The sequence below is a fragment of the Cibotium barometz genome, chromosome 1, assembly GCF_041138505.1.
Source record: "Cibotium barometz isolate CiBa-2024 chromosome 1, ASM4113850v1, whole genome shotgun sequence".
NCBI lineage: Eukaryota > Viridiplantae > Streptophyta > Polypodiopsida > Cyatheales > Cibotiaceae > Cibotium > Cibotium barometz.
The window spans coordinates 77,088,856-77,102,851 of record NC_141046.1 but is presented as its reverse complement, the minus strand read 5'-3'; positions in this window follow the sequence as shown (position 1 = coordinate 77,102,851).

Below are 13,996 nucleotides of genomic sequence, written 5' to 3'. Positions count from 1 at the left end.
TGTCATACCAATCTGGAGTCAGTACAATCTGAAATAAATTTGCATTCAGACTGATAAACTCCACAACAAAATCCGGATCCAGTCCCTCCCGCATTTCCTCCGGTTAACTTTGCCAATACTACCAACAGTCATTCATCGACTTCCTTACCCATCTTTTTGGCTCCACTTCTTCCGTATCTAGTGTTTGGAATCTGAATCTGACTCTCAATTTGTGTCCGCATCCGAAGTGTCCTCCACTTCTTGGTCATCATCCAAGGAATCCGAATCATGCTTATGCTTTCCCTTCTTAGGAGTGTGACTTGTTAAGCTGCACTTAGCACGGCGGGCGGCTTCCACCAATGCATCAAAGCCCCCCACCATAAGATCGACTAATGCAACTACTAGCTTTAGCTTTTTGTGCAATCCATGAACAAACCATTCCCCCATCAAAGCTTCAGTTAGCCGATCCGCAGGATCCACCTGACTCCAAAGAGTATGGAAATGTGCTGCATAATCTTCCACTGGCAGCCACTTCTATGCCAACAACCGACGAAGCTTATCCAACACTTGGGAAGAGGTCTTGTCTTTTCAAAAACAATGAAGGAAAGAATCATGTAATCCTTAAAGGTAAGAAAATGATTGGGGCCATTCTAAGCATGCCAATTTGTTGCCTCACTATCAAAAGTGCCGCTAAAAGCATTCTTCTTGGTAACTATGGGAACAGTGGGTGGCATACCATTAGTGTGCCAAATATCCTCAACATGAGTAACTGTGGAAACAGTAACTGTGAAAGCATTCTGCTTAGTAACTGCGGTAACAGTGGGTGTGGCATACCATTAGCGTGCCAAATATTCTCATACAGTAGGTGAAATATGGACTCTCATTTTTGCAACTTAAGGATTTCCACACCTCCTCTCTCTAGAGAAATGGGCTCATGGTGAAATTTTTGCAAATCAAATCAAAAGTTGGCCGAGATTACACATTTGGAAGCTACTCATCGAGACCTTTCCAATGATGTATAGGTTGATGGAAAATTTTGATTATTCAAGAAGTCCCCAAATTGGTGATAATGTGGCATGTTACATGCCCCAAATTGGTGATGATGTGGCATGTTACATCATCACCGATTTGGAGACTTCTTGAATATTCAAAATTGCTTATCATGCTATATATCATTGGAAAGGTCTTGAAGAGTAGACTCCAAATGTCCAAACTCCGCTCACTTTTTGAGTTGATTTGTAAAAATTTCACCATGAGCCCGTTCTTCTAGAGAGAGGAGCTATGGAAATCCTTAAGGGGAAAAAACTTGAGAGTCCATATTTTGCCTAATGATTGGCAACATGAGTATCTGAACCCTCCTTTTTCTTTCCATTGAAGTTCGAATACTTTAAGGAAACCCAATGAGCCATTCTGGTAGGGGGCAATGCTGCAATACCAAGGCCCAACAAAACCAAAGGTGGAGCGGTGGCGCCAATACCTACAAGAAGGAGACCAACAACTAACAAGTTCCGTGCACGAACCAGTCCATCTAGATTTCTGGAATCACTGCCAGATCTGTTGTCAATGGATTTATCCTCCCATGTATCTCCAGGATCTGAATTATATTGACTAACATCGTCCAAAGGATTTTTGTTAGCCAGCCCAGTAAAGCAAAATTGCTCCTGGCGCGAGCAGCGTAACGTTGCTCACAGTCAATCATGCGGTCCGTAGCTTTCAGGAATCATACCCATGCTCATCATAGAGAGTTTTCAGAACACTTATAAGCATGCCACTCAGCAATGGAAAAAACGGACAAAAATCGTCAAACCACATGGATCTGGAAATGTTGTGTAAGAATTGATGGCAATAATAACACAGCCCATTAGAAAATTGAATGGTTTTGAATTCAATGCGATCAACAATGCCCTAATGACTGGCTAACTAGATAGCGATGCATTCAGTAGGACAATTATCAATGTATGCGAGTGTATAGGCGTCAACAACCATAATCCAGACAAGAACGGGGACAGAACACGGAGATGCCACATTGCAATGGATGATTTGAACATTTTCGATCTCTACAAGGCCAGAAACAATCACATGACGATAGTTTATCACCTAGTCACAACTTTTTCTTATTTAATTCAAAGACTCTTTTGCCAATGACCCACCTCTAGGACTACCTACATCTCATCCAAAAGACCACACAATCGAGATTCTTCCTAAGGCTCCTTATAGAGAAAATCAAATTCAACAAAAAGAGCTTCAACGACAAATAGAAGAACTTTTAGATCGTGAATCATATGACCTAGTAGTTATACATTTGGTACCCTAGTACTCGTAGTTCAGAAAAAGAACAAAACCTACCGCATGTGTACTGACTATAGAGATTTGAATAAGATAACTCTTAAAAATAGATATCCTATTCCTCCTGATGATAACTTGCTAGATAAACTTCGTGGTGCATTTGTATTTAGTAAGATAGATTTGAAATCCAATTATCATTAAGTTCGTACGCATACATTTGACATATATAAGATTGCTTGTCGCACTCTATCCGAACATTATGAATTTCTTGTTATGCATTTTGGCCTTACTAATGCACCAGCAATGTTTAGTCTAATGATGAATAGTATTTTCTTAAAACACCAATGCTTTGTCATTGTTTTCTTTGATGGCATTCTTATTTTTAGTCAAAATAAAGAAGAGCATAAACAACATCTTGCCTTTGTCTTCAAACTTTTGAAAGAAAATCAATCATATGCTAATCCAGAGAAAAGTCCTTTCTTTCAAAAGGAAATTGAGTATTTAGGTCATATTGTCTCAGCTAAACAAATTAGAGTAGATCCCAAAAAGATCCACACTATTAAGACTTGGCCTACTCCAAAGAATGTTACTGAGACTCGTTCTTTTCTAGGTTTATGCAGTTATTACAGAAAATTTGTTCGTAATAACTTCTCTTTGATTTCATTACCTTTAACTATGCTTCTTTGTAAGTAGACTATTTTTCGTTGGGGAGAACACTAACAAAAATCCTTCGACATACTTAAGCATATTCTAACACATACCCCCATACTTCAATTACTTCATTTTTCTTTACCTTTCTTCCTTATTGTCACCGATGCCAGTGGATCCGGTATTGGTACAGTCCTCATGCAGGATCCTCACCCTCTTGCATATATGACAGTCATAAACTTAAACCATCCAAAACTAAACATAGAACTTATGACAAATAACTTCTTGATGATGTTCACGTAATTTAGATATGGAAACATTATTTAATGGTGTAAGGTTCCCCCCTTCCACAAATAGGGGAAACGCTTAAGATAGTCCGCTAAGTCTTATCTTAGAGAAAATTTCCTACTCATCGACACCTTGACCATACAGAGATTCAAGGATACGATTCATAGGTAAGACCTAGTTCTATCCCGCAGGAGGAGCGTGGTCTTCTAAAATCAAATCACCCATAGGGTAATTGATCATAATTTGGGCAACTACTAGTCTTGATTCCTAGAGACAACGCTTTTTTCCTCATCCATGCAAGGCACAGCCGCTGGCCTAGTCTTCTAAAATAGAATTGCCCAAGAACCTAATTATCTAGCGTAGGGCTTTCACTTACTCTGTTGGAAAGCTACCCGACTAATCGGGTCCACCCGTCCGTAGGATGGTGCCATCAGGGCATTCCATCCTCCCACTTTCCACCCTACTCACACGTCAATTTGTTTTCTAATTAATCCTATCACACTGTTTGACATAAATAAACATGTTCCTTAATTAAGGCCCTTTTCACAAGGTTTGTTAAAACAGCCATTTTCACAATACAATAATGCCAAAGACAAAGTTTAAACATGAATCAATTTCATACAAGCCAAACTGGCTCTCTTATTCTTTTCCTTTATACCGCCAATGATCTAGAATTCGGCCTTCCAGCCTCCACATGCTGGGCAAAACCCTACGGGACCATACACCTCATCGTCGGCCGCTGCTGGCAAGGACTCAAGCCGGCCTGTCGCCCTCTCAGGCTCCATCGCTCGATCCTCCCGTCCCTCAGAGGGATGTCTACGCACTAGGGTGGGCTAATTCACCGCACTAGCCTGGGCCCTCAGAACTAGGCAGCATCATAATCACTTGCCTCAATCAGCAAACCTCATTATCCCAATGGTATGAGGGATACCATGGGCCAACTCCGGGCCTTACTAACGTCTCCGCCGTCCGGCTATACAAGCACAAGAACGGGGCAGCGTCAAGGCAGGGAGAAGTTGTACCTGTACCTTAATTTAACAAAGATAACAATCCATTTACTCACTAAACCATATGACTAGGATCCATGTCACCTTCTTTAAGAAAACAATCTTTTTCACAAAGATTTTAGCATTTCAACTTGAGATTGTGATAAGTCATTCTTTATTAAGGCATATGTTATTGCTTAAAAGAATACAAACTTTAAATGGTAAATCAATCAAATAGATCACTTGTAACAATCAATAGAGAAGCCGGGGCCATACCTCAACCCCTAAGAATGATATATAATTGAAAAATAAAATATGTATATACCTCATAGAAATTTGTCGTTTATCGTTGCCTTTGCCTGCTCGTTATTAACAAGAGCTTTAGAATATAGAGTCTTATAATACCTTCTCTTATGATTGAAATCATCCAATCATCTCCAAGCTTTATCTCCTCTTACTCATACTGTGACTCTTCTCTCTAAGATCTATGGCAAGATAGCCTTCTCTTACAGGGCTACGGCATACTATTCTTTCTCTAAAAGAAAAGCTATGGAGTTTTGGTCTTCCTCCGAAAGACTATAGCAATCTAAGCTTCTTTTCTGAGATATTAGATAAGAATGAAGGGATATAAGCATCTCAAACTCTAGGATTACCTTGAGGCTACTTGCTGCCTTCTCACAGTTTTCTCTGTGTAGAGACCCTGACAGAAACATCAAATTGTTTCGACCATAACTCTCTGATAAAAACTCAGAATATAGTCATATAACTAATCAAAAGAACGGGAAGGCATCTGGTCTACAAGCCAACGCGGGCAGAATAGGCAAAAACGTTCGTATATAGCCACAAACGCACCATCTTTAGAAACGCGTTATTTTTTCATATTTTTAGTATGCATGGAGTCTAAATGTGTAAAAGTACTCTAAATATAACCTCTTATCACCTAAAATCGAAATTCTATTTTTGGGGATACTTATCTCTTAATAGAACTATTCTTATGTTCTTATTTCTTTTAGGATTTTTGGAGCTAATATTTTTATTCTAACACTTTTCTAATGTTTCTAGCCTTATTGTCTCACTCTTCTCTAAGTACACTCTCTTTCCTTATTGAAATTATATTAAAAGAGGCACATACATACATGGCTTGGGAAGGACCTTACAAATGGGTTTTGAATTCCTCATTAAAACAGACCAACAAAGCATACAACATCTGCTTACCCAATTGCTGTTTATATCTGACTATCACATTACATGGGGCTCATTTATTCAAATTTTTTATCCTCTCATTCAATATCAACCAGGAAAAGAAAATGTTATAGCTGATGCACTAAGTAGACGTCCTTGAATTACAAATATTTCTATTCTTAATATGCATTATTTTGATACTATGCGTGATACTTATGACAACAATCATGACTTTCATAATACATGGTTGAAATTGCACTCTAACAATTATTTGTCTATTGATAATTATTCATATCATGATGGTTTCCTTTTCTTTGAAAATTGTTTATGCATAACTCTTCCATTTAGACAATTGCATAACTCTTCCATTTAGACAACTGCTTCTAGAAGAATTGCATAATCCCCCTTACATTGGTCATAGAGGAATCATTACTACTCTCAAAGCTATATTAAGTGATTTTTATTGGTCTAACTTAAAAAATAATGTTTCCAACTTTGTTTCTGAATGTCTTGTTTGCCAACAAGTTAAGCAACATCATGGAAAATAGTATGGCTTACTAATGTGGGACTAATGCCTTTACCTATTCTTGAAGGTCCTTGGCAAGAAATATCTATGGATTTTATTACTGGTTTACTTGTTACTTCTACACAAAATGATATGATTTTGACTATTCTTGATAGATTTAGTTAGCAAGCATATTTCATTGCATATAAAAAGGCATTGATTACTTCACAAACTGTAAATCTTTCATTGAACCAAACAACCACAAGAAAAGGTAATGTTTTACCATCGATATTTAGTCAAGTACAAAGGACACCCCATCAAAGATTCTCAATGGTTACATGATCATGCTTTCACCACCTATCCATCCTTAATTGCATCTTACAAGGATACTAGCCCATGATGATTATTAATGATTTTGTGACAACTAAGGATAGTTTCTTATCACCCCCAAGGCATGTTATGAGGAATTAATTCATGGAATATACATTTCCATGTTTTCTATTATTTATGGATTGGAGTTAATCCATGGAATATATATTTCCATATTTCCCACTTTTATGAATTCTCCTAGATAGATTTAGATTGGGATGCCTTTCTAAATCCGGGAGATCGTAGCTTACTTTACGTATATGTGGGTGAATCTGTAATGCGAGGGAGTATTAGTTGCGTTGTCTTAATGATATGAATTTTCATATGGTTGTCTATTTTTAATCAATTAATTTATTGATTGATTGGATTAGTTGATACAAGTGCAGATCATTGGACCGGATAGTGGAGGCAAGCTGGGGTTGCTCAAGAATATCTTGAGATGAGCCATTTTGAATGTTGACGGATAATATTCGATTTTGTGACAAGCTCCATTAACTTACCTTGGTTACCATTCATATTTATTAGAAATGTATATATTATTTGAGATATGTGAAAGCTCCCTTGTGCATATTTTATTTTTCAAGATATGTACACTTTTATATGGTTCAAGACTCACCTCTATTTTTAAAAAAGTTGACCTTGCATGCTCAAGAAAACTATTTTTAAAGCAAGCTACTTTTGAAGCAAGCTATTCTTAAAGAAGTCGACATATTTGTAAAGCACGCTATTTTTAAGCCCCAAAAGCTCTCCCAAGAAATATATTTAAGTACACCAAGGGGAAGTGTGGGCTCACTCTTGTGTGGGGGAAAATTAGACCCAATATTGTGTCATGAGTATTTTTTTATTCTATTTGTTCTCAAAAAAATTATATTGTTGCAATCACTAATTTGGGTTCATGTCAATCTCCCATAGCATGATATATGTAATAGTGATATGTGTGGGCCAGATCTTGTGTCTCAAGGGTAGGGCTGGCATCGAGCATTATGAGTGTACATACACCTAGAACTACCTACCTTCCTAGGGATCATAGTCTGTCATTAGATGATCTCGTGGGTCAGCATTGGATTAGTAATGCATCCATTATGTCACGCCTTCATGCAAGCTACCCTAGCTCTATGAATTTAGCCTCATGCAAAAAACATGAGAGAGAAGAAGAATACACAATTATAGATAAAGATAATTTTATTCCAAAAAAGATATTACATGAACCTTACTAGCTCTTTTCTAAAAACAACAATAATGTAAAATTACCAAGGTGGAAAAGACACACAAATATCTGTAAAAGAGAACGCATGGTTGAAACTACACTATAACAATTATTTGCCTATTGATAATTATTCATATCATGATGGTTTCCTTTTATTTGAAAAGCATTTATGCATTACTCTTCCATTTAGACAACTGCTTCTGCATAATCTCCCTTACATTGGTCATAGATGAATCACTACTACTCTCTCAAAGATGTACTAGATGATTTTTATTTACCTAACGTAAAGAATGATGTTTCTAACTTTGTTTCTGAATGTCTTGTTTGCTAACGATTCAAGCGATATCATGGAAAACAATATGGCTTACTAATGCCTTTGCCTATTCTTGAAGGTCCTTAGCAAGAAATATCGATGGATTTTATTATTGGTTTACCTATTACTTCTATACAAAATGATATGCTTTGGACTATTGTTGATAGATTTAGTAAGCAAGAATATTTTATTGCATACAAAAAGACATTGACTACTTCACAAACTGTACATATTTTCATTAAACATAGAACCAAAAATTATTTTGAAATCATAGAACCAAACATTATTTTGGACCATGAGCAAACAACTAAATATTTAGTCACGTATAAAGGACACCCCATCGAAGATTCTTGCTACCTAATCATGCCCTTGCCCCCTATCCATATTTGATTTCATCTTACAGGGATACTAACCCATGATGAGATTATTGATGATTTTGTGATAACAAAGGACAGTTGCTTGTCACCCTCGGGGCATGTTATGAGAGCAGTTAATTCATGGAATATATATTCCCATGTTTTTTATTATTTATGGATTGGAGTTAATCCTTGGAATATATATTTCTACATTTCTCACTTTTATGAATTCTCCTAGGTGGGTTTAAATTGGGATGCCTTTCTAAATCCGAGCGATCATAGCTTACTTTACGCATAAACGGGTGAATCCGTACATGCGTGGGGTATTGGTTGCATCGTCTAATGATATGAAGTTTTATATGGTTGTTTATTTTTAATCAATTAGTTTATTAATTGATTAGCTTAGTTGATGCAAATATAGATCATTGGGCCAGATAATGGAGGTGATCTGATGTTGCTCAGGAATATCTTGAGATGACCCATTTTGAATGTTGACGAATAATACTCCATTTTGTGACAACAAGCGCCATTAATTTATCTTGGTCTCCATTCATATTTATTAGCAATGTATATATTATTTGAGACATGTGAAATCTCCTTTGTGCATATTTTATTTTTCAGGATATGTACACTTTTATATGGTTCAAGACTCACCTCTATTTTTCAAGAAGTCGACCTTGCATGCTCAAGAAAGCTATTTTTAAAGCAAGCTATTCTTGAAGAAGTCGACATATTTGTAAAGCACACTATTTTTGAGTCCCAAAATCTATCCCAAGAAATATATTTAAGTATACCAAGAGGAAGAGTGGGATCACTCTTGTGTGGGGGAAATTTGAACCCAATATTGTGTCTTGAGTATTTCTTTATTCTATTTATTCCTAAAACTGTTATATTGTTACAATCACTAATTTGTATTCATGTCACTCTCCCACAACATGATATACATAATAGTGATATATGTAGGCTAGATCATGTGGAGGGCAGGGATGGCATCGAGCATTATGAGTGTTCATACACCTAGGCCTACCTACCTTCCTAGGGATAATAGTCTGTTATTAGATGAACTCGTGGGTCAGCATTTGATTAGTGATGCATCCATTATGACAGGCCTTCATGCAAGCTGCCCCCTAGCTCTGTGAATCTAGCCTCATGCAAAAAAACATGAGAGAGAAGAAGAACTCGAGCATAGCTAAAATAAACCTAGCTTGGCATACCATGTTTAACCACGCAACCAGTGACCCCGGGCATCCAATTTGTACCTTACCAACCACACACCATACTCACGCCCCCCTATGTCCCCGCCGCCGCTGGTACCCCCATGCTACCCATCACTAGGTCTTTACCCTACAATCGTCACCCACAAATGTTACCCGTTCACACTTATTATTATAAGGGATAATGTGCAATAGTATGCAGCCATTGGTTTTCGCACACAACAACGTCTGTGTGTCCCATGCATTATTGGAGTGTAAATCCCACGTGTTAGTGTGTACGTATCCCACGTGTAAGAGTCGTAACACATTAGCACACATGAGGTTAGTGTTACTTTGCATATGAAGTCGTGAGATGCATTATTGGAGTGTAAATCCCACGTGTTAGTGTGTACGTATCCCACGTGTAAGAGTCGTAACACATTAGCACACATGAGGTTAGTGTTACTTTGCATATGAAGTCATGAGATGCACATGAGCATAAGCCTGAATTTCTTGTGTTAGATGTATCAAGCTATTCTTCTAGGGCTTTCACATGTGGAGGCATTCACCATACCACTACTCATAGTTTACCTAGCAACGTTTATTTGGATATAGTGCATATAATTGAGCAGTCAGGCATTGAGCATGAGGGTAGTGTTGATTTTACTAAGGTGAGATCTCATAGGAGACACATGATCTTAGATCCATTATTGATGTGGGGATAGACCCTACCTATGAGGATTACTTCAGTGACCTTGGAGATTCTAGGGTTAGTGATTTTTGGGATGATGATTCCACTTATCTCTTATGTGTATGGTTTTTTATTATGTAGCTCGACAATCATATGCACTTATGGCACATCCTAGTCATGCCTAGGATGTTTCAAGCTGTACTACATCGGACAACAGCGTAGATTCCCATTTGACTTTGCATGATGTTACTACAAGCTATGTGCGTGTGGTTCCTGTGATTGTCAACATGACCCTATGTTTTACAAAGCCGCAGTATTTACCTTTGGGTGCATCATTTGCCATTTGCAGTGTATGGTTTTTGATTATGTGTGTATTATTGATGGAGATAGACCCTACCTATGATGATTACTTTAGTGACCTTGGAGACTCCAAGGTTAGTGATTTTTGGGATGGTGATTCCACTTATCTCTTATGTGTGGATACATTGTCAGTCTTTAGTGATGATGATTCCACTTATCTCTTATGTGTGGATACATTGTCAGTCTTTAGTGATGATGACGTTTATGTGTGGATACATTGTCAGTCTTTAGTGATGATGACGTTTATGATGATCCTGTTGAATCATATTTTTACCTTGAAGGATCATACACACATAAAGGTATTTGCACATGAGGATGTGGTGCATAGTTTAGGTCATGCACATACACACATGGATATAGTGGATCATGCCTAGGATGTTTCGAGTTGTACTACATCGGGCAACGGCATTGATTCCCATTTGACTTTGCATGATGTTACTACGAGCTATGCGCGTGTGGTTCTTGTGATTATCAACATGACCCTATGTTTTACAGAGCCGCAGTATTTATCTTAGGTGCATCATTTGCCATTTGTGGTGTATGGTTTTTGATTATGTAACTCAACAATCATATGCACCTATGGCACATCCTAGTCTTGGCCTGCACGATTGTTCTTTTGTACCAGGACAATTCGACATTCCAGCCTCGATTCACATTATGACTGTGAGGATGGGCTAGTGTTAGTCTTCCCTTCAACCTAGGAGGATTTGGGGCTAGCCTCATCATCAACATTAGTCTTCCATATTTACCATTTGACCCAGGTGGTTTGAGGGCCATTCTTTTGGAGTTTGGATGGTTCAGATTTCCCTTTGGTCCATGCGGTTGCATGATCCAAGCGATTGCATGATTAGCTTCATCATCGATGAGAGTCTGTTATCCTTTCCATTTGACCCTAGGGATCATGTGACCTTAGGTGGTAACGATAGTTGAGGTAGTGGCAAGCACTTCAAGAAAACATGACAAGGACAAGCAACATGGATGAGAAGGTAAAGATGGCACAAGAAGAAATCGCACAGATTACAACCACACTGATAGAAACAAATCACTCATGGCATACTTTCCATGTCTAGGTACTACTCCCTATGATAAGTGGGACATTGTACTCCATGCTAATGGGTGCAATCCCCTAGGTCCCTTCATTTAAATTGCATTAAATCTTGATTGTGACTACAACTCATCCACCACTGACCCAAAGCGCCTACTTTTGAGCTAGTTTTGGGCTTATTCTGGTTCACATATTGCACTCCTTTTCATGTATACAATCTATGTCAAATCTTCCTCCAATATATCATAAGGTTGCATGGCCTTAGTGCCAATTATTATGCACCCTTTATCACTTGTATTTCTAGAACCCCCCCCCCCCCTCAAGTGATGAATTCCTATGTTTATCATGTGCTAATACATGCCATGAAGGGACCACTTTAGTTACCTTTATACAATATGCACACCATGTAGATATGACTTGGAATATTACACAAGGGTAGGGATTAGGGTTGTAATTACAAGGTGGGGGTCGAGTTCTTTTACATCTAGAAGGGTTTCTCGAGACTCCTTCCTTCATGGCCCTTGTACATCTAGAAGAGTTGCTCATGACTACTTCCTTTGACTCTTTTACATCTAGAAGAGATGCTCAGAAGTGCTTCCTCATGGCCCTATTACATCTAGAAGAGTTGCTCGAGAATCATTCCTTCATGGGGGTGAAATGCAAGGTGAGGGTCATGCCCTTTTACATCTAGAAGAGTTGCTTTAAGACTACTTCCTACATGGGAAGCTGTCCTTAGCCATATGCCCTACTTCCTGTAGTAGTGGCACATGACTTTCCTCCTATGTTGGGTCCGAAAGGTTCTTGAGAGCCGCCACCAATGCATTGCCCATACTATTCTTGCAAATGTTGGGTCCGAAAGGTTCTTAAGAGTAGCCACCAATGCATTGCCCGTACTCTTCCAATGTCATGCTTTTGAGAAGGATTGCTATTGCATCCTCCCTTTCCACCGATGCATGATGTGTGCAAGTTGATTTATTATGCCTTTCATTTTGTTAACTTGTGCGGGAAATGAACCCCCTTCTTCTTTTAGGCTAAAAATTTGAATCTTTAAGGTTATATTAGTTTTTCCCTTTAGCCTCAAGGAGCTTTTCCAATTCATCCTAAGCTTCTTTTGATGTTTTTAAGTCAGGAATGTCGATTCATGAATGCTTGCCTGTTGATTCATAATCATGCTTAATCAAGCCCACACTAGTCAAGGGCCACCTCCCCCACTTTTAGGTGCATTAACTCATCCACTAGTCTGCTTGAAGGAGACGCCTTTGTTTGATTTAGTTTTGGGATGGATGATTCTTGCTCACATTGCACTCCTTTTAAGGAATGCAAGCTACATCAAATCCACATCTAATGTATCCTAAGGTTGCATGCCTCCCCTTAGTGCTAAATTATTACACATTTCATCACTTGTATTTCCAACAGATCTCAACGTTAATGCTCGTCTTGGATCATCCATTCTTGTAAGTACCATTCTACCATAGGGTCCATGTCTACCATGAAGAAAATTGCTACTCTTGATGTCTACTACCTAGGCCTAGAACATTCCACATGCGAGACTTTTACCTACAAAACCTAAAGCATGGATCTTCTCCAAAAAAAACAAAAAAAAAAACTCATGCTGAAGCAAATTGAGATGGAGATGACTCTACAACAATTCCTAATGCATGACCTCATGCTCAGACCTAACAACAACCAAACACATTTGGTTGTGGGCTTCTCTAGGCAACTTAAGAGGTGCAAAAGTGTCTGAAAGGTTGTTGAGAGTAGCCACCAATGCATTGCCCATACTCTTTTAATGTCATGCTTTTGAGAAGGATTGCTCTTCCTCCATAAGAGCCGCTTCTATTCCTGCAAATGTCGGGTCCAAAAGGTTCTTGAGAGTAGCCACCAATGCATTGCCCATACTATTCCTACAAATGTTGGGTTCGAAAGGTCCTTGAGAGTAGCCTCCAATGCATTGCCCATACGATTCTTGCAAATGTTAGGTCCGAAAGGTTCTTAAGAGTAGCCACCAATGCATTGCCCATACTCTTCTAATGTCATGCTTTTGAGAGGGATTGCTATTACATCCTCCCTTTCCACCGATGCAGTGATGCGTGCAAGTTGATTTATTATGCCTTTTATTTTGTTAACTTGTGCGGGAAATGAACCCCCTTCCTTTTTGAGGCTAAAAATTTGAATCTTTAAGGTTTATCTTAGAGTTTTTCCCTTTAGCCTCAAAGAGATTTTCCAATTCATCCCACGAATGTCGATGCATGAATGCTTGCAAGTTGATTCATCATTAGCCACTGATTTGGCTCCATAATCATGCGTAATCAAGCTCACACTAGTCAAGGGCCACCTCCCCCCACTTTCAGGTGCATTAACTCATCCACTAGTTTGCTTGAAGGAGACGCCTAGGTTTGAGTTAGTTTGGGACGGATGATTCTTGTTCACATTGCACTCCTTTTAAGGAATACAAGCTCCATCAAATCCACCTCCACTGTATCCTAAGGTTGCATGCCTCCCCTTAGTGCTAAATTATTACACCCTTCATCACTTGTATTTCCAACAGATCTCAACGTTAATGCTCGTCTTGGATCATCCATTCTTGT